The sequence below is a fragment of the Lissotriton helveticus genome, chromosome 3_1, assembly GCF_964261635.1.
Source record: "Lissotriton helveticus chromosome 3_1, aLisHel1.1, whole genome shotgun sequence".
Taxonomy (NCBI): Eukaryota; Metazoa; Chordata; class Amphibia; order Caudata; family Salamandridae; genus Lissotriton; species Lissotriton helveticus.
The window spans coordinates 1966727142-1966752149 of record NC_136061.1 but is presented as its reverse complement, the minus strand read 5'-3'; the positions used below and the strand labels follow the sequence as shown (position 1 = coordinate 1966752149).

The window sequence follows — 25008 nt, the reverse complement described above, 5'->3', positions numbered from 1 at the left end:
TTGCCACCTCATTATTTTGATGTCCCAGACAGTACAAAAATAAGCAGTCACCTAAGCTGTATTTTCAGCACTTATCTGTGTATACTTCAAACAGCAAATATAATTAGAAATCACTTTTAATTGTGTTCTAGGGCTGCCTGAATGGTCCATGACTGATAATTAAAGGGAACAATGAGAGAAAAGTCACATTACAAATGAATACATACTTTTTTTATTTATAACCCTATTTAGTGTCAATACGAGGCCTTTGTGGGCTCTTTAAACAACACATGGCTGGCATTTTCCTTTTGCCCACCCTACTTTAAATTTCTTTTCATGAAATGCGTTCTCAGACTATGGCAGTAAATGTAAAATCCAAATGTAAGGATTAGGCAGAGTGGGGGCCCATGAGGTACTGGAACCAGAAGAAAACTAAGCCTCGGGTAACTAGTTAACTAAGGTGAGTAAATATGCAAATGGTCTTTAAAGACCTGTGAAAAACTAGGGCGTGGCAGAGACAAGACTCCAGACACCTCCCAGCCGAGCCCACAGCAGTTCGAACTGCAGCAGCCCGTGCTGAGACACATGATGGGGGGGGAGGGGTCAGGTGCTGATGCCCTTTTAGCCCTCTGGGTGTTGCGCGCCTGCGAGAAATCACAACGTTTGCGACCGCAATAGGGCCTTTAACAATGTTCCAAAGCCCCTTCATGAGTCAGTGAAATGTTTCTAACTGTTCGAAGGGCTTTGAGACTCTTCCCAAATTGTCAAATTGCAATTTTTAATGGCGTGTATCAATGGTTTGTGACTGGAAATGTGTGTAGTCCCACTGACATTTCAAGTTGTTTCTACCTTCAGAACGGAGCACCTCTCTATGTTATGTTAATTATACATTGACAGCATAGTGTTTGCTACAAATCCTGTTACAAGATGCTACATGTTTAATGCATATTCGCAAAGGCTGGCTCCATCTTTGTACTTCATGCAGAATACAATGCTAAGCATGGTGCACTGTTCCTCTTTTGTGCAAAGCGATGCCTAACATGAAATGAAAAGTGCTCAAAGTTTTCAAACACTGACAGTCTGTCAAAATAGCACTGTTTTGTCTGATATTTTCCATCATCAAAGACATTTTAGTAATAAGGTACCGATAGCACGCATCCTTCATCAATGCCAATCACCCCACAGGATGTCATATGTAACAGAGGCCACACGGAATAGTTAAGAAATGTAATTCTCGCTGCCTGTCTCCCTCCCCCCCTTGTATCTATCCCCTTTCTCACCCTTTCTCTTTTTATTCTTTCTCTTTCTCTTCTTCTCCTCCAACTACCGTCAGGTGGGGTTAGCTAAACATTTGGGACTTGCACTTCCCTACATATCAAAGTATAAAACGTGCCTGAAAAAACACTGCTAACCCTGTAACACAGCGTTTCCCAAACTGTGGTCCGCGGACCCCCAGGGGTCCGTGAGACATTCCCGGGGGGTCTGCAGGACTGGAATGTTGGTGCAGGGACGGCGAGACCACAACAATACAATCGGGAGGCGGTGGCAGCGATTGGGCAGTAGGCAGTCAGGGTGGCGGGGCCGCAGGGGGCACAACAGCTGGGGAAACAAGTGGAACAGAAGGCAAAAGGGGCACAAAAACAAGGGAAAAACGAGTGGCTCAGAAGGCAGAAGGGCAAAAAAACATGAGTGGAACAGAGGGCAGAAGGGCACAAAAAACTAGGGAAAAACGAGTGGAACAGAGGGCAGAAAGGCACAAAAAACGAGGGAAAAACCAGTGGCACAGAGGGCAGAAAGGTACAAAAAACGATGGAAAAACCAGTGGCACAGAGGGCAGAAAGGTACAAAAAACAAGTGGAACAGAGGGCAGAAAGGCACAAAAAATGAGTGGAACAGGGCACAAGGGCACAACAAATGAGGGAAAAACGAGTGGCACAGAGGGCAGAAAGGCACGAAAAATGAGGGGAAAACGAGTGGAACAGAGGGCAGAAAGGCACAAAAAATGAGGGAAAAACGAGTGGAACAGAGGGCAGAAAGGCACAAAAAACGAGTGGAACAGAGGGCAGAAAGGCACAAAAAACGAGGGAAAAACGAGCGGAACAGAAGGCAGAAGGGCACAAAAAACGAGTGGAAGAGAGAGCAGAAAGGCACAAAAACAAGTGGAACAGAGTGCAGAAGGGTACAAAAAACAAGGGAAAAACGAGTGGAACAGAGGACAGAAAGGCACAAAAAAACGAGGGAAAAATGAATGGCACAGAGGGCAGAAGGGCACAAAAAACGAGGGAAAAACGAGTGGCACAGAGGGCAGAAGGGTACAAAAAACAAGGGAAAAACGAGTGGCACAGAGGGCAGAAAGGCACAAAAAACAAGGGAAAAACAAGTGGAACAGAGGGCAGAAAGGCACAAAAACCAAGGGAAAAAGGAGTGGAACAGAAGGCAGAAGGGCACAATAAACGAGGGAAAAATGAGTGGAACAGAAGGCAGAAGGGCACATATAACGAGTGGAACAGAAGGCAAAAGGGGCACAAAAACGAGGGAAAATGAGTGGCACAGAGGGCAGACGGGCATAAAAAACGAGTGGCTCAGAGGCAAAATACAGAACACAGAAATATCTAAGTAGCTAAGAACAGAGGGCAGAGAGGCACGGGGGCAGCGAGGGGAACAGATGGGAAAACCGGGCAGAAACACGGGGCAGCGAGGGGTACAGAAGGAAAGACCGGGCAGAGAAAGCACGGGGACAGCGAGGGGAACAGAGGGAAGAAAAAGGTGCACGGACCACGTACAGGCAGCGGGGGTAAACAGACAACATCAGTCACAGACACAACAATGAAAATACAGACAATACAATAAAAGCAATAAAGCGTTGAAAGGCACATGTGTATAGGTTACCGTTACTAGGCAGGCAGGTAAAAATAGATGCAGCCAGGATCAGCAGTAGGATTCTCGTGCTGCTGTCTGATTGCTCACTTTCCGCAAGCCTTTGGGTGAATTATGTGTGCTATCAAGCTTTCATATTCGGACATATCAAGCTCTTATTCTGTGTAGCCTTTGTAGTTTGTTGTTGGCAAGGGACGGGGCAGTGGGCATCCTAACAGGAGAGGGTCATGTCAGGTGCCACGCGAAGCCTCTCTGAAATATGCCTTAACTGCACTGTTCACCCCTTGGTGGTAAAATGTTGTTCTGCTGTCTGTGACTAAAGATTATGTCTAATGGGTTTATGGTAATTGGCATAGCATTGTTCCATGATCTTGCTGAAACAATATGCCTCCTGTGCAGATACCTTCCTGCCATCTCTTGCACTTCCATGATGAACTCCTAATATAGAACCAGAATTTGCTCTGTACACTGGACTCAACGCTTTGTGCATTATCTTGTTAGAATTTTCACAATATTCGTTGCTCCTTGGGGCATGTCTTTATTATAAAATGCTTCATAACTGTATAATATTTTAGACCTTCTTAAACTGTGAATAGGTAAAAATGCTAATAATTCACAATCATTCAACCTGTTGCTGTAAGGAAGGGTCACCATTCCAAGGCTCTGGAATGAGAATGTAGAGGTGCTGCTATGGCTGAGAGCAGGAGACTTGTACCATTAAATAATACACTGCTGTATGCATACATACCCATGCCAATAGACCCAATTCAGGCTGTCTCCCTCTTGAAATTGCCTCTGCTTCAAAAGGCGTTTTTAAAAAGAAATTTAAATTGTACAAATTGCTTGGGGGTCCCCGGCTTCCAGTAGTGATTTAGTGGGGGTCCTCAGGAGTCAAAAGTTTGGTAACCACTGCTGTAACAGATCCGTCAAGATGGTCATGTAAAAAATGTTTTAAATAAAATATGTGAAATAAAAAAAATACATTTTAGTATAATTCTTTCCAAAATTAGGATCAGTTTCCTAATCTCAACTATGTTTGACTGCAAGGGCACTATCTGAGATACAATGTCCCACTTCGTCCTCAAGGGGGCATCAATGCCCCCATCTAGCCAAGGCATGATCTCTGAGTTAATGAGGACAGGTTTAGACTGACAGTGTTGTTTCCTTTCAGACTGGATTCAGATTGTTGCTGTTTCTCCTTATAAGTGCCATCCACTGGTCTTATCATAAGTGGGATTTCACCCTGGAAACAGCTCATCGTTGTGAGCTGCCTATTGCTGCTGCTGAATTCTGCTTTATCTAGTTTTTAACATATTGTTTAGGAAGGTATAATGCAATGTTTTTAATTTCAGGGAAAGGTGCTCCTTGATTTTTAAAATACTCGACTGCCTTTGTACATATTTTTAAAATACTCAACTGCCTTTTTACACATTTTTAAAATACTCGACTGCCTTTGTACACATTTTTTGCTTTGCTCTTACCTCGCTGCTTGTGAGGGATCGTGCGCTGTTACCTGTGACCCCCCCGGTCCACCGCAGTCAAGAGCAGACTGTTTGAGTGGAGGGAAGTCACAGGGCAACTCGGCACACTAATTCCCCAACCCACTTCTGGGTTGTGCCACTCGCTACTGCCATTTTCAGGCAAGGGACGTTCTACTGGTTGCGTTCCCTTCCCGAGGCGGGCCCTTCAAAGGGAGGCTGCGGGACTCGCGCGTCAAATTTCACCCTTGAAACAACTAATTGTTGTGAGCTGCCTATTGCTATTGCTAAATTCTGATTTATCTAGTTTTTAACATATTGTTTAGGAAGGTATAATGCATTGTTTTTAATTTGAGGGAAAGGTTCTCCTTGATTTTTAAAATACTCAACTGCCTTTGTACACATTTTTGGCTCTGCTCTTACCTCGCTGCTTGTGAGGGATCGTGCGCTGTTACCTGTGACCCCCCCGGTCCACCGCAGTCAAGAGCGGACTGTTTGAGTGGAGGGAAGTCACAGGGCAACTCGGCACACTGATTCCCCAACCCAAGTGGTTGTGCCACTCGCAACCGCCATTTTCAGGCAAGGGACGCTCTAGTGGTTGCGTTCCCTTCCCGAGGAGGGCCCTTCAAAAGCAGCCTAGGGAACTAGAAGGCAAGCCCGTCTGCGCCCGTCCGCGCCAGGCTTGGACCTGGGGCCCAAACCCCTGCCTCTCGCAGTAGCGGTAAGATACAGTTCTCTTCCACCCAGCTACTGAAATACCGCACAAATTTCCTTCCTAACTGTGCTCGCCTTGACACAGATGATAATTCCTCCGCCTGCCCGGGATGCAACTTCAAATTTAAACCCCACCTAGATGAGCCAGGTAATGCTAACTCACCTGATACCATAGCCCACCAGCAAGCACAAAATGTGAAGAAACCTAAGCTATCTCTCCCCAACAACTTCTCTTTCTTCAGTATTAACTGCCGCTCTCTCTCTAAACATCAGGCAGATATTTTCGATATCCTTGTGGACTCACAACCTGAAGCTATCTTCCTAACGGAGACTTGGCTTAACAGCTACTCTGGACCCGACGTAGCTAGAGCTTTGCCATCTAATTATGCTATCGTCAGGAAGGACAGAGAAGATAGGTTGGGAGGAGGGATTGCCATCATTTTTAAATACACATTTGGCTGTAAGTTCGATGTAGTACTGATTCCCGTTTGTGAAGCTGCAGTTTTTAAATTAACTCTGACTCCTCACTTCACTCTCTCTGGGTTGCTGGTATACCGCACCCCAGGCCCTGCTGGCTCTTGGGCAATGAATTTCCCTGACCACGTCTCCCCTCTACTGCTCCACTCAGCTAATTTTACTATTATAGGTGATCTTAATCTCCACCTTGAGGATTCCAACTGTACCACCTGTAGCACTTTTGTCTCTGACTTCGGGGCTATGAACATTTTACTTCATAACAGAGGGCCCACACACAAAGCTGGTCACCTCCTTGACCCCATTTTTTCAAATCTACCTTCCCTTCATTGCCCACCAGCCACTCCGCTGTGCTGGTCTGACCACTTCTTAGTGGGTTTCAGTCTTAAAGTCCCTCGCCTCGCACAGGTGAATAGTCATATCGCTGCTTTACCTTCTACGAACTGGAAAATTCTTGACCTCACCAAGTGATCTATTCTTGTCCAATAATGCTCCTACTTTCCAAAACAATGTGGCGCTGGACCAGGTAGCATTTCAAGAGTGGATTCAACTAGTTCTTGATACCTGCCTTCCAACCTCAGTTAGAAAGTTCAACAGTCATTGCCCACCCGCCCCGTGGTTCACCGATGATATAAAAATGGCAAAAACCCAATGTAAAAATTCGGAGCGTCGACGGCGAAAGACCTATGCACCTGATGCCAAAATTGCCTATCTCACTAACAAACGGGCTTATCATTCTCATTATAGGTTGGCACATGCCACATATGTTTCCACATCCATCATCCAGGCCAAAAATTGTCCTAAAACCTTATTCAACATGGTCAAAGATCTACCTAGCTCTGCTACAATGCAACCCCATCCCAGTCTAAACACGACTCAATGTGAGAATCTTGCCCAATTCTTCATTAATAAAGTGGAAACGATCTATTCCAATTTGGCTAGCACCATCCTCCCTTCCTCTCCCCTACCTAATGCTAGCATGGATTACTTTGCCTCAGTGCCCGAAACCTGCACTGTTCAATCACACATGATCACTCTTGACACCTGGCCACTCCTGGATATTGTAACAATCACACAACACCTCAGTCAAATTAAGTCAGGATCCCCATGTGATTTATTGCCCATTGCGGTTTTACAGAAAATTAAACCACCTGCACTTAACCACATCCTTCAACTTCTCAACACATCCTTAACGACTTCCACAGTTCCCCCAGACTGGAAACATGCAATGGTTGTCCCATTATTTAACAAAATGGACTCTGACCCTGCTCTCCCATCTAATTTCAGTCCAATTTCACTTCTGCCCGCCCTCTCAAAGATTCGAGAGACATATTAACGGGAATTTATCAAAGTGTATTGAAACCAATGGGCTGTTGCACCCTTCCCAGTCTGGTTTTAGGACTGGTCACTCCACTGAGTCCACCCTCCTTGGGATTACTGAAATGCTTCGAAGCAACATTGATGCGGGCAGAACCATGGCCTTGGTACTGCTTGACCTGAGTGCGGCCTTTGATACGGTCTCTCATAGCGTACTCTTAAAGGCCCTCCAATCCTCTGGTGTCACTGGGACGGCTCTGAACTGGCTTAGTTCTTTTCTTTCGGACCGCACCTTTCAGGTCTTTTCATCCACCTCCAAATCCAAGCCTCACTCTTCACCATACGGGGTCCCCCAAGGTTCTATTATCAGCCCCCTGTTGTTCAACATTTACGTCAGACCTCTGGCAGTTCTGGTTGAAGAATCTGGGCAGTCGCTTTTTTCATATGCGGATGATACCCAGATTATCTTCTCCCTCTCAGCCGAAAAAACCTCTGAGCCATCCGCACTCTGATCTAGCCTTAGTAAAGTTGTGGCCTGGATGAACGCCAACTTGTTAAAACTTAATGGCGATAAAACTGAGGTCCTGATTCTGGGCAAAGATCGTGGTCTCTGGGGCCCTCAACATTGGCCGCCAGAAATGGGCTTGTTCGCTCAACCCTCTACCCAAGTACGTAACCTCGGCTTCATTATCGATGACACTCTCTCTATGCAGCAACAAGCCACCAAGGTTGCTGCCACTTGCTTCACCATCTTAAAATGGTTGAGGAAGATTGTGTGGATGCTTCCACTTGACGCCCAGCGTACCGTAATTCAAGCCCTTGTAACATCTAGGCTGGATTACGGGAATATTCTGTATTTGGGTGCCAACAAAGAGGTAACACGCAAACTGCAATGAGTACAAAACTCGGCTGCTAGACTGCTCTGCCGAGCACCAAAAATTCCCCCGACGTCCGGGCTGCTGGTAGACCTCCACTGGCTTCCAATGGAGAAACGGGTCAAGTTCAAGGCTCTGACTTACATGTTTCGTATCAAGCATGCGAAGTCTCCCCGTTACTTACAACATCTAGCAAGTCCCTATGTCCTTCCCGCACCCTCCGGTCTTCCACCCAAGAGAAATTCCATGTCCCTAAAGTTAGACTTGCTCGAATGGGAGGACGCTCATTTGCCTACTTGGGCCCCACCTTATGGAATGCCCTGCCTCTGCCTCTCCATGTGCAATCAAACCTTCTTCTATTCCGTAGACTCTTAAAACACTGCTTTTCAGCCAATAGGTCTCTCTAACTTCTTCTGTTTCGTATAGCGCCGGGAAACCCTTGTGGGTAGCTGTGCGCTAATATATAAATTTAAATAAATAGCTGGTGGAGCATAGACTGAAACAATAGAAGGAATAATACTGAATCAGAAATATAGAGCGCGAAATCTAAAATTTACATAAATATCTCTCTACAAAATAATCAATGACGCCCATTACCTACCACTTCCACCCTAATTGGGGCTAAACATACAACACTAAATATAACGCATTAATACAGTAGATGGGAAGTGAGGTTTTCTAGATTTTGCAAGTGCAATTTAAAATATGTCAAAATATTTACGTTGAGATAGTTATTGAAAGTCAAGATTTCACAGTCTTTACATTCGAGTAGATCTTTCTGTAAGTCGTGAATCTATATATGAAATTACATAATTTGGACTGATTTACTCTTTTACTATCTTGCACTCTTGTCTAATTTAAGAGTTAATGAGTGTATGTTTATTTTTGTAATTTCGTTCAAGTGCACGCTTACATTTTCCAAAGGCAATGGCACACAAATACGGTGATTCTGCAGAGGCACTCGAGCACCTTGTGTTGGATGCTGCTACCTTGCAAACCATATAGTGGGGTGCAAGAGAAAGCGTGATGTCATCTGCTACAATGGATGGAATAAGCATGTGGATTGTTTGGAGGCAATATGCTGATGGATATGAAAGTGCAGAGGTGGTTTGATGTGCACTTGGTTAATGTGCACGTGAAGGGGTATGGAAGAAATTTACATTTTTTTAAAAAAACAGTTTACAAAAATCATTACAAATTATGAAATTTCACGAAACTAAATTCATCGTATCTCACAACAAATTAAATGCAAGGGCACACCTCGTGCTCAAAAGTCACACAAGATACTGGCAAGTGGACTGGCTGAAGAGAAAATGTCTCCTGCAATATTTTCTATTTGAACGAGTCTCCGTTGAGATTTTCTCTCCTCAAACTCCTTCTTCGAGACTAAAAATTGTGCGAAACTTCACACAAATAACATTTGTGAAATTTTACAAACTTTACAAATTTGACCGTCGTAATACTTTTTTGCACAAGCCTAAAGTCAATACTACGCATGACTGATAGCGCATACATATCATATTACAGATCAACTGAGAAGGATGCCTCCTGCTTTTGTGAGGTAGGCAACCATTCGCTTTCCCATAAGCTATCTGCTCCGCCATGGTTGGGAAGAGTTATGGTGCAGGCCCTGCCTAGTTTATTTCTATAGTTTTCCTGATCTGGGAGTTGTTTTCCTTTGCTCTTGAACCTGAGCAGAGTATTGGCTAGTGGTAAAGCCCAGAGGAGGCTGCTTTCCCCTCCATGAACCAGGCAAACAGGAGCTGTGTAGTTATCAGCTTGCATGGATTGAAAGGAATGTGTAATGACCATTTTACTATATTTTTATGTTTTGTTATGTAATGGTATGTTATATGTTATGTTACGTTAGTTATGATGAGTCATTACCATCCGTATAGCGCACTTCTTCCATCTGCATGGCACCCTCGCTCTCTATAATCTGGGTCTCCTTTCCATGCAGTTCTCAGATTTTCATCAGCCGGTTGGGTTTGGTTAGTGAAAATTGGTTTGGCCAATATATTGTTTAACAGCGGTTGATATTGTATGGATATGAAAAACAGGACAAATTCAGTCAGGCCAGGAATCTGTGTAGTGTTTGTGTACAGCCGCGGCCCGTGCAGTTAAGAGCAGTGGGATGGTGGAGCCGGGTTGGGGGGGGGCACATTAAGCCATGAACAATATACAGATTTAGCAAATTTCAATTTATAGGGCATTTCGACAGTCAATTGTCATTCAGTGTCTCTGTCTCCTGGAGCTCCAATGCTCCCTACTGAGGGTCTCCAGCCTAAATACAGAAGATTCGGTTATCATCACTTGCAGTGGGTCCGTGCCCCAAAAGTGCAGCACGAGGGGAGAATTGGAGCTTCTGTATATAGACTGGAGACCCATTCAAACATAGCAGGCATATAGAAACATTTACAAGAGCTACAGCTACATTGAGGGCACACAAGTGAAAGTCGCACCTCCATTTAAGATCCCTAAATGACCAGGGGTGTATGGAATGAGAATGGCCATCACTTGAGATGTCATAACGGAGCTCTTAGGAAGCAATTCTTCCACTACCTGGTCTGTGTCCTGAGGAGACCCACAACTATTTTAAGGTTGTTTTGGGTTGATAGTTCACAGACAGAGAATGGTCCCAATAAAGGACAGATTACCATAGGTGAAGAAAGAGAACTACAACTTACCTACTTCACCTATTTTCACACCATTCAGCTCCCCAACTCACAATAAAAGTGACCCCAAAATGACTCTACCTGTTGATTCCACCTTGAGCCCCCACTTAACATTAGGTAGCATTAATTCTATGTGGCATTAGAATAGAAATTGATTGCAACTACGTGAACTACTGTAGGGCAAATATTTCTACGTGAAAAGTGGTTTAAATATATTCTGTTAATCCACTCAAAATTATGCACATCCAGTTACATAACTGAGCTTTCTAATACATGCTGTAATATCATCTATGTTGCTAAATCTTGTTCGTTAAATGGAATTTTGCATCATCCATCTGGAAAAGAAGAGATATTACTGGTTTGCCCACCAAAACAATCTTTAAAAGTAGAAGCCAAACAAGAGAACTTAATTTCCCATCACGCAACAGCACAGGAAGTGACATAAATGGATCTCCCATTATCTATCTGGGCAGGAAGTGACATTACTGGTTTTCCCACCAAAACAATGTTTAAAAGGAGACGCTGAGCAAGAGGACTTTATTTGCCATCACCCATTAACACAGAAAACGACTTCACAGCACCCTACACTCCTTCCCACTCCCAGGACCTACCTAATGGCAGCTGCAACATGGAAACGCAGCGGACACGCCACTGGCGTGCTGAAGGCACCCCAAAAGCTAGCCTGTCAGCACCTGCCCACACCTGGACCATGCCCAGCGCCAGGAACCCTGGTCCGATCAACACACAGTGATACTTTGCAGCACTCCTCTGGACGCCGTTTCTCCAACTGCTGCTGTGCCATGCCTCACACCATGGTAGGAGTGTTTAGATGCACCCACTGCGGGCTCTCCAGCAGCCATCCACCCACACCCCCTGCACAAATACTAACAAAGCCCACAACACTCCCTCCCAACACAAATGTCAAACAAGCACCAACAACGCCTACACCACATGCCACAGTAAACCCGCATGTCACAACCCACTTGCATGCATGCTTATCAACATATGATCATTCAACAAACACACAACTGAAACCTGCTGAGCATCAATGTACCCAACATCCTCTTCATCACATAAACCTGGCTCAACCCCTCATTGACTCCCAATATGGCAAAGGCAATCCCATTGGGCTAGAGAATTGCTCAACAGGCCAACCTTCACATGCCAGGAGGAGGACTTTGTTGCGGGGCTCACCATCGACTCTAGAGCCTGCATTCTCCTTGGTGACCTCAACTTTCAGCTGGAAGATCGAAACGACCTCTGCTCCACAGCACTCCTTGAAAGCTTGAGCAACATTGGATTCACCCTGCTCATCTCAGAACCAATACATACTGCATGATACACACTGGACCCCATCTTCACCACAGGTGACAGCACCAAATACAACTCCAACACACCGCTCACATGGAGTGACAACTCCATAATCCACTTCTAATTCAACATGCCTCAAGTCAATACCCCCTTCAGGTACAGCATTCCAAGCTATATTTATTTATTTATTTATTATAGTGTTTTATATAGCGCGAACAAGACCCAAGGGTATCAGAGCGCTTAACATCGAGATCGGTTACAAATTGGCAGTACAATAACAATTATAGAACCAAACAGATATGAGGTAGAAAGACTTATGGCTATGAGGGGGTGCATAAATATATATATTCCAAACGCATGTGCAATTAACAATAAAAGGTGGATAAGGCTTAGCTTATATCCTATCTATATCGATAAATAAGAAGAGGTAGAGGTTATATAGTTTTTGCTATAAAACAGTTATCGGTTCATCTGGTAAGGAGATGGCAGTGAGGACATATAGCTAAAATAAAATCACAGAAGCAGACTGGCTCAGCACCCACAGCACGGATCAACCTAGCCCCACAGACAAGCTTGATAAGGAGATCAACAACTGGATCAAGAACTGCATCAAACCCAACAAGCATAGTAGATCAAACAAGCACTCCTGCTGCTATACAGAAGACCTCTGAGACACCACATGGCACTGTAAAAAGCTAGAAAGAAAATGAAGAGCCAGCCACAACACCACAGACAAAACTACCTACAAGGCTGCACTCAGACCCGATCATCAGCATATAAGACACCAAGAAAATATCACAACTGGACTGCATCAAAGGAAGCTCCAACAACTGCAAGGAGATATTCTTGATTAAGGTTTTTATCTCAGCCACTGTCAACAACATCGCTGCCTCCAACAACTCTGTGACAACCTATCCAACTTCTCCCATAGCAAAATTGCAAACATATACAGCAACTTCGCACACCAACTCTACCCCAGAGAACTTATTGCTAATCTAACCACTACCAACCAAGATGGCCACCTGACTGAATGGACAACCCTTGCCAGAAATGGCAGAAACGGCAATCATGCGAACCATTCACTCAGGGGCCCCAACAGTACCCATGCCCTCATCATTTCTTCAACCTGGGAATATCACTAGTCATACCACCCTGATTGACATCATCAACACCTCCATAATGTCTGCCACTTTTCCGGATGAATGGAAACTTACAGAAATCAATGTCCTCCTCAAGAAACCCACAGCCGACCAGAATGAATTGAGCAGTTTCGGACCCATCACCCTGCTCCCCTATCCAGCTAAAGTGATTGAGAAGGCTACCAACAAGCAACTCAAACCCCACCTCGTACTTCACCATCTTCTAGACAACAATCAGTATTCAGAAAGAACCACAGCACCGAAACACAAGTTATTGCAGCCACCGACGATATTCAAATCATCCTGGACTGAGGAGAAACAGTGGCCCTCATCCTGCTTGACCTTTCCGTGGCCTTTGATGCTGTCTCTCATAATACCTTCATCAGAAGACTCTACAAGACTGACATACAAGTATCGGTTCTCAAATGGACCTGTTCCATCCTCACAGGAAGAGCCCAAATGGTCAGACTGCCATCCTTCAGATTACAGACCAAGGAACTGATATGCGGAGTCCCACAGGGATTGTCCCGTAGCCCCACCCTTTTCAACATATATAAGACACTGCTCACCAACATCATCTGATCACAAGGCATCACCGTCATCTCCTATGCTGATGACACCCATCTCAACCTCTCCCTGATGGACAAGACAACCTCTACCAGAACCAACTTCACTAACTGCATGACCATGGTAGCGGACTCAATGTGAAACAACTGCCTGGAGCACAACTCTGACAAGATGTAATTACTGGTCTTCAGCAACAAGACCTTCCCTTGGGACCCCACCTGTGAGCCATTGGAGTTAGGACCAACACCCACATACCACTCAAGTAATCTAAGGATCATACTAGATGAGAAGCTCAACATTTCGGCTCAAGTCAATACAGTGTTCACGTTATGCTTCCACAGCCTGCGCATGCTCTAAAAGATCTTGAAATGGTTGCCTCAGAACACCAGACAGACCACCACGCAAGCACTCATCACCAGCAGGCTGGAGTATGGCAACACTCTTTATGTCAGAATCTCCAAATAACTCCTAGACAGACTCCAGACCATCCAGAACACTGCTGCAAGATTCATACTCCCATGCCTCACACACATCACACTGCACCTTCGGATTAACAAGCTCAGACAATTCAAACCCCTATCACACAGATAAAAAGCCATATACAACACAGGACCAGAATACCTGAAAAGCCACATACACTTTCACCAACTCACCAGACACCTACGCTCTGTCTCACTCTCACTCTCACACTTTCCCTGCATTTGCAAAAGAAAAACTGAAGGGCGCTCATTCTCCTAACTCACACTCAAGACATGGAACGACCTCCCTCAACACATCAGAGCCGCCTCCTCACTTCTCGAGATCTGCAAGAAGATGAAGACCTGGCTCTTCCTATAAGCACCTTGGGTACCACACAACTACACACCTGCTCAAGCGCCTGGATACCCTCTCTGGTGACTAGTCGCTATACTAATCAGAATAACGTAAAGTAACTTAACATAATGTAACGTAGCGCACCATAACGTAACATAACATAACATAAATATTCTTTCTCAAAAAACACCTATAAATGTTTGCCTTGATTTACCAACTTGTATCACAGGTGACAGCAAATCCTTCAATATTCAGAATTATTCTTTGCAATTAATACTGTTGGGACAGTTGATGATTTGCCTGAATCGTTCGTTAAGTTTATTTTAAATTGTGAGTTGTAATGGAAAAGCTCGTTGGGGGTATCTTTGATTTTTATATAACTGTCTCCGGCCCTAATCAAATTGGCCTGAAAAGGTCCCAGTCCCATCTATTAACGTATTCAATACCAACACCGGGTCTGACATACTAAACCATTTCCCACTCATTGGGCGTTGACAGAAGGTGACTGGGTTGACCAAGATCATTGTTTTTTGGGATAGAATTTGAAAGTACCTTTCAGTGGGGTTGCAGTCTAGTTATTTGCCATCAGGAAACACTGTTTCCCACAAAGGGCCTTTCTGTTACATTGCTAGCAAGTGTGCAGTGACAAGTGATTGACGTCTAGCCAGGTGTTAAGTGATTCAAAGAAAGCAACCACGTCTATATCTGTCACTAGCCATCAGGCTCTCCAATGACAGCCCAGATCTGCAAACATGGCTTCTTTGCAGCATTGATCGATGTCGCAAATCTTGCACCAGAAGTGGATCATGCAGCTGCAGTCAACATTTTTTAAATGATGCTGTGGTGCTTCGTGGTTGCATACAGCATTTGATAGTATTGAAATCTTGCTGAAAATATTTTGCAAGGATGATGTTAGGATCAGATGTCCATATTACAGGAGTGAAAGATCTATTTCCTTGATTACAACGTGAATGGCTAAGATTACACAGGCTCAGTAAATTCAATGTTTCTCCTTGCTATGATTATGAATGTAATACAATGTGTGATTAGAAGCAAGGTCCACTTGAACTACACTGGGACCTACTGCAGAATAATTCAAATATAACTCTGTCTCCAGGATCTCAACTTGTGCTTTGCCACCTGTAATTTATTAATCCACTCCTGTTTTCTTCTTTTCATTTTTCTTTTGTAGTTTATTCAGAATCATCAGCCCAGTATTGCAAGCACCACAATGTAAAGAAAGAACAAGGGCCAGGAGTGCCACTCACGCGTAGGTACAGCAGAAATGGCATTATCCCTCCTCATCCAATGGGTCACAAGCTGTACTTCATCAAATAACTCTCAGGGATCCCAGGTCCACACCTGAGTAGCAAACATGGAGAGCTGGACGTGAGTGTTTGAAGCTGGCACTAGCGGGCAGTATGAGAGGCTGGCACAGGGGGTCAGAGTAAGAAGATGACACTAGTGGGCAGTATAAGGACATGGAACTGGGGGTCAGTGTGAGAAGCTGGCACTGGTGGGAAGTGAGAGGAGCTGCTGCTGGGCGTGAGTGTGAGAAGCTGACGGGGTAAGGGAGTATGAGTAATGAGCTGGGGGGTCAGTGTGAGAAACTGGCATGGGTGGACAATAAGCTGGAACTGAGGATCATTGTAAGAAAATGATACTGGTGGGCAGTATGAAGAGCAGGAGGTGGGCGTGAGAAGGTGACACTAGGAGTTAGTATAATGAGCAGAGCAATAGTATGAGAATCTGACATTGTTACAGTGGAGTAGCAAGGGGGGCGGTCTGCCCCAGGTGGCACGAGTTTTGGGGGCGGCATCCCTCGCTCTTACCTGTGCATGAGTGAGCAGTATGAGTAGCTGGAGCAGGGGGTCAGTGTGAGAAGCTGGCACTGCGGGCAGTATGAGTAACTAGAGCTGGTGGTCAGTGTGAGAAGCTGGCACTGTGGATCAGTGTGAGAAAATGAGACTGGTGGGAAGTGTGAGGAGCTGGAGCTCTGCGTGAGTGTGAAAAGCTGACACCGGTGAGGAGTATGAGAATCTGGAGCAGAGGGTCAGTGTGAGATGCTGACACTTGTGAACAATAATAGCTGAAACTGGGGGTCAGTGTGAGAAGATGACACTGGTGAACAATAAAAGCTGAAACTGGGGGTCAGTGTGAGAAGATGACACTGGTGACCAATAAAAGCTGAAACTGGGAGTCAGTGTGAGAAGCTGGCACTGGTGAACAATAAAAGCTGAAACTGGGGGTAGGTGTGGGAAGCTGACACTGGTGAACAATAAAATCTGAAACTGGGAGTCAGTGTGAGAAGCTGGCACTGGTGAACAATAAAAGCTGAAACTGGGGGTAGGTGTGGTAAACTGACACTGGTGAACAATAAAATCTGAAACTGGGGGTCAGTGTGAAAAGCTGATGCAGGTGAACAATAAAAGCTGAAACTGGTGGTCAGTGTGAGAAGATGACACTGGTGAACAATAAAAGCTGAAACTGGTGGTCAGTGTGAGAAGATGACACTGGTGAACAACCAAATCTGAAACTGGGGGTCAGTGTGAGAAGATGACACTGGTGAATAATAAAAGCTGAAACTGGGGTCAGCGTGAGAAGCTGACACTGGTGAACAATAAAAGCTGAAACTGGGGGTCAGCGTGAGAAGATGACACTGGTGGGCAGTATGAGTAATTAGAGCTGGGGGTCAGTGTCAGAAGCTGGCACTGGTGGGCAATTAGAGCTGGGTATGTGGCCAGTGTATGGAAATGACACTGGTGGGCAGTATGAGAAGCTGAAACTGTGGACCAGTGTGAGAAAATGACACTGGTGGGAAGTGTGAGGAGCTGGAGCTGTGTGTGAGAGTGAAAAGCTGACACTGGTGAGGAGTATGAGTAGCTGGAGCAGAGGGTCAGTGTGAGAAGCTGGCACTGGTAAACAATAAAAGCTGAAACGGGGGTTCAGTGTGGGGAGCTGACACTGGTGAACAATAACATCTGAAACTGGGGGGGCAGTGTGAGAAGCTGATGCTGGAGAGCAAAAAAAGCTGAAACTGGTCGTCAGTGTGAGAAGATGACACTGGTGAATAATAAAATCTGAAACGGGTCAGCGTGAGAAGCTGACACTGGTGAACAATAAAAGCTGAAACTGGGGTCAGCGTGAGAAGCTGGCACTGGTAAACAATAAAATCTGAGACGGGGGTCAGTGTGAGAAGCTGACACTGGTGGGCAGTTAGAGCTGGGTATGTGACCAGCGTATGGAAATGACACTGGTGGGCAGTATGAGAAGCTGGAACTGTTCACCAGTGTGAGAAAATGACACTGGTGGGAAGTGTGGGGAGCTGGAGCTGTGTGTGAGTGTGAAAAGCTGACACTGGTGAGGAGTATGAGTAGCTGGAGCAGAGGGTCAGTGTGAAAAGCTGGCACTGGTGAACAATAAAAGCTGAAACTGGGGGTCAGTGTGAGAAGATGACACTGGTGAACAATAACATCTGAAACTGGGGGTCAGTGTGAGAAGCTGACACTGGTGAACAATACAATCTGAAACTGGGGGTCATTGTGAGAAGCTGATACTGGTGGGCAGTATGAGTAACTAGAGCTGGGGGTCAGTATGAGAATCTGGTACTGGTGAACAATAAAAGCCGAAACTGGGGGTCAGTGTGAGAAGATGACACTGGCGAACAATAAAAGCTGAACCTGGGATTCAGCGTGAGAAGCTGGCACTGGTGAACAATAAAAACTGAAACTGGGAATCAGTGTGAGAAGAAGACACTGGTGGGCAGTATGAAGAGCTGAACCATTGGGTCTCTGTGAAAATCTGACAATGATGGGCAGTATTTGCTAGCCCTGTGGGTTTGTGTCATAAAATGGAACTGGGGAGAAGTCTGAGAGGGTGAAATTGACGGGATGCGTAAGGGACTTCCATTAATGCCCACTACAGGAATCCTGTCGGCAGTATGAGCGAATGGCACTGCGGAGCTGTGCGAGACGCTGGTTCTACCGGTCAGTGAACGATATGGCGCTAGCTCCTCGCGTGAGGCGCTAGCATCGGTGGGCTGCATGGGAAACATGCACTGGAGGGATTTGGATGAGGAACTTGCTCTGTGAGCAGTTTGAGGAACTGGCACTGACGGGTAATTCTTTAAGAGGGGGATGGTGGGCCGTGTGCTTAACAAAGCGCACCCCGCCTTTCCTCCTCTCTCTCTTCTGCGCCACAGTTGACCCTCGAGGATCTGGATATTGCTGGTATTAGATCTCCACGGCTCTCTTTCACTTGCCTGGAGCAACGTAAAAGTTTACACGACCTCTCTCATACTTTTCTTACATACCTAAAATCTCACAGAAAACGAACACAATTACCTAAATTCCTAACGGCAATGATTACAATTAAAGAAAAGCGATCCATTATAGGTAAAAAAAAAAAAAGGTATATAAATAAGGCGCTCGCACTCAGCCTAGGAATATCGTTAATACTAGAAAAAATGCGTCCTCCCGTTTCAAACTAAAGTTAAAAAGTTCATGCGACGGGAGGCGTACCTCCAGGGACTTACAGCAGCCCGGGAACCGTGTGGGGGGAGCGTGCCTGTCCTTCCTTCAGCAGCAGGCAGCGTGTCTGACAGCAGAGGGGCCGGGCTCTCTCTGTGTGTGAGTGCAGGGGACTCCTTATATACTCCGCATCGCTCACCGCCCAGGAGGGGCACCAGCCATCAGACACCGAGGCAAGCACGTGGACTGAGGAAAGCCCGGACAGAAACATGCCACAAACACTCCTATCCCGGATCAGATAAAGCGTGGGAGGGGAAGACACTTTCCCGTTTGTTTCCACGAGGCCAAAACACCGCAACGTGTCTGGCGGGGAGGCCAGCACTGGTGATGTCGTTCTGTGGGCAATGCTGCAAATATTTTTAGCAGGGTAATCCGTTTGTGACAGGTTCAAATACTGACAGGATGAAGCAATGTTTTGATCCTCAGCAAAAGAATGATGGATTTAACCCAGATCTCTTGACTGGGGGTGAAGGTTTGACTTGTCCCGCAGTCCGTCCATCATTTGTGTGTCTTTTGCTTTCTCGCCCTAAATGTGTTGAGTATGCCAGAAGTGGGTCCCAGGCTCATTAAAATCAAGCTAGCCTGGCTGATGAGGAGTGAATCTTTGAAACCGGTCGCAGGATGCTTATTTCTGGTCCAGGGAGGACCTGGCTTGGCAGTTTAGGCTGTGACTGTTCCCATGAGGAGCAGGGTCAGGGCTGATTTGCATATGACTGGGTCTAAACTGGGATGGCATGGTGAGCGAATAAACAGTGCAGAACCATTGATAGCTGAGGTCCTGGGAGGAGGGGAGTCCTGACCCATTGTGCACCACAGGGCAGAGTCCGCGCTTCCTCTCATTGGGGTACGCATCTCAACACAGCATCCTGGAAACAATATGGGGTTTATTTATATCTCTGTGGGTGGAATACTCTGACACAGTTGTGGCTGAGATCCTGCCCACCGTATTCTGATCTCTATAGGATATAATGGGATCGTAATACAGCGGACGGGATCTCTGTCACGTTTGTGACTGAGTATTCCCCTCTGCCAAGATCTAAATTAAGCACTGAGACTTCCAGCTGCCCACCTTCACACTGCTGACTCTCGGTGCACCAGATGCCAAACATCCAATGCCGCACCTATATGTAAACAGTACGCTTCAAACTACCTGTGACCTGTCCTACATTGCTTGAGAGTTACCTTCACCACTGTACTGAAGTGATAAGCCACCAGTGAAGCCCCGTCGTTGTGCAGTAACAGAATAGGACACTTCAGCCTTAGCCCCAGATATTTTGCTTTTAACCTCACTAGACAAACAACAAACCTCACACCTTCCTCCAAAATTTCCCAAGTACCATTTCCAGACTGATCACTTTTGAGGCAGAATGTTTTAAAATCTATTTCGTACTCATTCACTGAGAAAGCAGTGTCCAGCAGTGCCAACTTCTAACTAATTCCTCACGGGAAGAAAATGAGCATTTGATTAAAGCAGGCCCTACCTGTCCGGATCCGCATGATTGCCCTTCCTCTTTTGTCGTTGTGCCTCCTCTGTAGCAAAGCTCCAAGTGCCAGAGTTGCCCAGAGCGGCCGAATGCAACCCAGTTTCCGCAAGCAAGCAAGTTAACAAGCCTTTCAGCTGATTTGTTTCTAAGCAGAGTCTTTCAATAGCAAAGGGTTAGCGTTCAATCAACCACCCCGAAATACACTTTTGGGGGAGTGCAGTCCTAAAACAGTTCCTCTCAAAGTCAGCCCTCCCCTCGCCTCCTATTGTGTGAACAATGTGACAACTGCCTTGCCAGAATGAAGAGCTCTGATTTGTGGTGGCTTCCTTAGAGTTGTCCGCGCCAGCCCATCCCCCCACCTGCTTTCAGGCTTTCCTCAGTTTTCAGTTCTTTAAACACTTCTGCTTTGTGAGCAGGACACGAGTCGGGGGTACACGCAGGTACACGGTGTCCCCCCACTCTTTTAACAGAGTGGCTGCCTCCCGACTGCCAAGAAGCGGCGCTGCTCAGAAATATGCTGAAGGTGTCCCGGTGTAATTTTCAGACACCGGGACATGTTCAACTCTGAGAGTAGGGACAAGTGTTGTTTCACCATGGATAGTGTTGAGGTTTTTAGCCACTCTAGGCATAACTTCCCAACACTGTAAGATGTCACCACCCCTGTGTGTTATTGTTGTATGTAGCTTTGGTCAGGCTTATGGATACTAAACCTTTCAGTGGTACCCCTTAATCTTGACTGACACCTATTTGTGTCAATAGGACAAACCAACCATCCCTTCCAATTGGGATCTGATGAATTGTTAAGTATGTAAGATAGTATCTAATGTATCATCACTGCATGATGCATAATTTTGCCAACCTTAGTGGGAGAGGTGTGGCGCCGCGGCCAGGGCGACTGACGCTGGAATCTGGGGATCAGGGTTCGATCCCCGGCTCCGGCGGCAGGTTAGCCCAGCACCATGTGACTCTGGGCAATAGCTCGCTTAATCTTCCCGACGGCCCCCAGCGCCTAGAGACCCTTACGGGTGATTGTGCGCTTTACAAATGTGGATTATTATTATTAACCATCAAAGTGTGAAAGCAAGGTAATCCGCAGTGTGTTTAAATCCTGGACCTTGGCTAGTCTAAGAGAGGAAGTCTGTTGCACTGTGTCGTTCAGGAAGATACTCTGATCTGGTATGAGGCACGCCCTAAATAAGGCCTCAGTTCCCTGAGATTGCCACTCTTTAGTCCCCCAGACAGATTTTGTGTCAATGGCGTCTTTCTATAAGTCGAAACCCTGTTCAGACAATTGGGAAATAAATGATGTAGAGTATATCTGTTTGGTAATAGTGTGCATATTTTTCTTTGCAGGTGTAGGTGCAAGCTTATTTTAATAACTCCTCAACAATTCTCTCAGACAAGGCATTGTCCCTGATATTTTCAAACTCGCTGGAATTGTTCCCATCCTGAAGAAACCCAACGCCGAGCCTCTGATATTGAGCAACTTCCGCCCTATTTCGTTACTTCCCTACTTAGTAAGATTTTAGAAGCTCATGTAGCTAACTGCCTCAGTTCTTTTATTGAACATTCACAATTTCTTGACTCTCAGCAAAGAGGATTTAGCCCAGCACACTCTACGGAGCTGGTCATCCTTGCAGTCATGGATGAACTCAGGAAGGGTGTTGTGTGGCGTTTTAGGCTCCGAGTAAATGTTCCCGATTCATGCCCTTATATAGGTACAATTCACATTGCCCTTATATAGGCATAGACATCAAGCCCTTATTGAGGCATAGCCCATTCTACCCAAATACAGGCATGGCAACTTCCACCCATACCAAACATCACATCGATTTCATGAAAAATCGGCTTAAGCAGTCAGGGAACTTCCCCTTGCTTGAATATTGAATTCTCCAAGAACTCAGTTACTTTACAATGAACAACTATTCCCAAGGGGTTCATTATGACGTTCTTATGCTCGACTTTACGCCAAACTATGGCATTCCTAAACACCTTCAAGGTAATATACCTTCACTTGCTATAGCAAACTACGGTGGTTTGGAGCAGTTCAACTATCTACTTGCCCGACGCAGCTCGTTGCAGCAAGTGCAGAAGGAAGCAGACTCTCCAGCTGATGCACTGATCAGTAAGCGGCCCTTCTCCTGCAGAGAATCCAGCTCCAGTGTTTCCAAGCTCCCCTTGCGGGGTATTGGGAAATCGAGTCCCGAGAGAGAGCTACCAGACCTCCTTCATTCTACCTAAGGTATAGAGCTGATTAGAACCTAGAGAAACCTTTGGTAGATTCTTGGCAAAGACAACTAAAACCTATGCTACACAATACTTACTTCTTCTACTACTAGACTTAAGTTAGGTACATTGGGGTAGGCGTATTTTAGAAGCACCAGTTGAGTATTTTAGTCTGTGTATTTATGTATGTATTTTTATATGGCTTAGAAACCATACAATGCTCTTACAGTATTATTTTATAATACTATTCCCGCTGTACGCATTATACTTTGCAGTCTGCATAACGAGTGTAGCAGTTCACTTCTCTTGCATGAGAAAGAAGACTGTTCAATAAACATTTTATTGAAAACGCCTGTCTCTCTATTTCTCTGCAACTCTGTAGAAACGAAGCATGCACGATTGACTGAGTGAAATACTTATCTATTGTTTCCGCGACTCTGAGAGATATATTCTTATTCTTGGGAAACAAAGTTGTAATGTTTATGTGGTTGTCAAAAACTGATCCCTTCTTGTGAATTCGAGAACGTGTCTAATGACCTCTGAGTTAGCTGGCACACACAATTAAGTTTAGTATATTCGATAGAGACCTAGTTGACCTCAGTCCTACGTCTAATATATAAGATATATTATTCCAGTGCGCAGAGCCTATTGGGAATATAGGAACTACACTACAAGGGAGCCGATCAAAACACCACCCAGGCTCTGGTACTCCTGGATTTGTCTGCTGCCTTTGACACAGTCGATCATGATCTCCTGATCGATCGTGTCAGTAATTGACACAAAGGGTCCTCACCACAAGATGAGCTAAAAAATGTAGAGAGGTAAAAATAAGTATTACAACTTGACGGCTTCGTAGTAATGTACCTAATGGGTTTCATTGATTCAGAAAGGATAGAGAATCATTTCTAATTGTCTGTTCATTTTCTTTTCCTAATATTTGAGACCCATTCATCTTCTTAAGTATTATGTTGTTTTCCAGGTTATAAATCTACTATATATCTTTCTGATTAGGATCTTCGCTATATTGAATCGCTATTAATCCATAGGTTTGAAGAGAAGATTTTAAGATAAGGTACTAATCATTAGATTCAGTAGAATTTGCATTTCATTGCATTGTAACCAACAACGCGGTGGTGCACCACCAGGTCATAACTCTGACCCTCTCATTCTTATGTTTTTCAATACAGTCATTGTATATTCAGGATAGAAATATTCAATTTCGTAATACTACTTGAAACCAGTCACATCTTGACATCTACGAGGCAGACTGTAGAAAAATAATACTTTCAGTATATTTGACACTATTTAAAGCATGTAAAGGCATACTAATAAGAGTAGGAAGCTTCCATCTGCTTTGTCTACTATATGTCTTCATGTTGGGAAGTTTGGTTATAACCATTGATAATACTTGCAGTTGTAACATGCATGAATCCACATTTTGGGATTGCCTCTTTTCTTTTTCTCTTTTTCTCTCATATTAACAGCTTGTCATCTTTTGTTTAGGCTATTTTGGAAATTCAATGTTTTATTATAATTATTTGTTAAATTCAGTTATTTTCATGTACTAACTCAAGGAAAGAAACCTTTGACTGTATCCCTTTATTAAAGTGGTTATCCTAGGTTTTAACAAATGTTTTTGATTATTTGAAAGGGCTTCTAAACTCTAGACGATAATTATGTTCATATACCTTTCGTTTAGTAAACACTATGACGGAGTCCTGATGAAGGCCTAGCTGAAATGCGTTGGTTTTTCAACAAGCCACCAGTCTCTGTACATTTAGAGTAAATTGATAATAAGTCTAAGTGAGTTGCATGCAAATGAATTATAATCGAGGCAATTGTGTTATTAGAAATATAAAATCATGAATTGTGCTATCAGAAATATAAAATCATGTTTTCAATCAGAATTGTATCCATTGTCTTAGGAAGAGCATGCATGTGGTTCACACTATCTTATTGAGATTGTATATTAATTTTTATACGTTATTTATATAAAAAATATTTTCTATGCAAAAAAGATAAAATAATATCAATGAAAAAATAATAAAATATTTAAATTCATCATTCACTAGTCATTGCATTTATGATTACATAATTTTTAGGTCTCGCCTGTCGATGCGCATGCGCATCGAGCAAGGCGAGAGTATTGGGACTTATCCACTCTTTATCCACACTGCAAGGAATCGTGGCGATTCCTTGCAGTGCCCGTGACTTTTAAGCTCAATGCGCATGCGCATTGAGCTTAAAAGCGCGTGCACGTCCGTCTTTGTTTACCCGCTCCGCCCCCTCCCCTTCCCGCCGTGTCGCATTTCTCCTCCCCCCTCCCCTCTCTTCCCTCCGTCTTGTTTATTTTACCCGCTCCGCCCCCTCCCCTTCCCGCCGTGTCGCATTTCTCCTCCCCCCTCCCCTCTCTTCCCTCCGTCTTGTTTTTATTTTATTATTATTTTGCCCAGCGCACACAGCGTCCGATTAACAACATATGTCACTTCTCTTTTTTATTCATTATTGTTTTTATCGTGGCTTACACTATCTCTTACGCACATAACTTTA

The 25008-nt window shown here is 44.8% G+C and overlaps 1 protein-coding gene across 2 annotated transcripts in view; it reads right to left on the bottom strand.

The window, feature by feature from the left end:
• CILP (cartilage intermediate layer protein) overlaps positions 1-18875 on the bottom strand; it is a 155689-nt gene extending 136814 nt beyond the window's left edge. Inside the window, exon 1 of one of the 2 annotated variants that reach the window (XM_078683073.1) lies at positions 18740-18875. The gene's annotated coding sequence lies outside the window, so the exon portion shown is untranslated. The remainder of the gene's footprint in view (positions 1-18739) is intronic. The other variant, XM_078683074.1, reaches the window with a different exon arrangement.
• Between the last annotated feature and the right edge of the window lie 6133 nt (positions 18876-25008).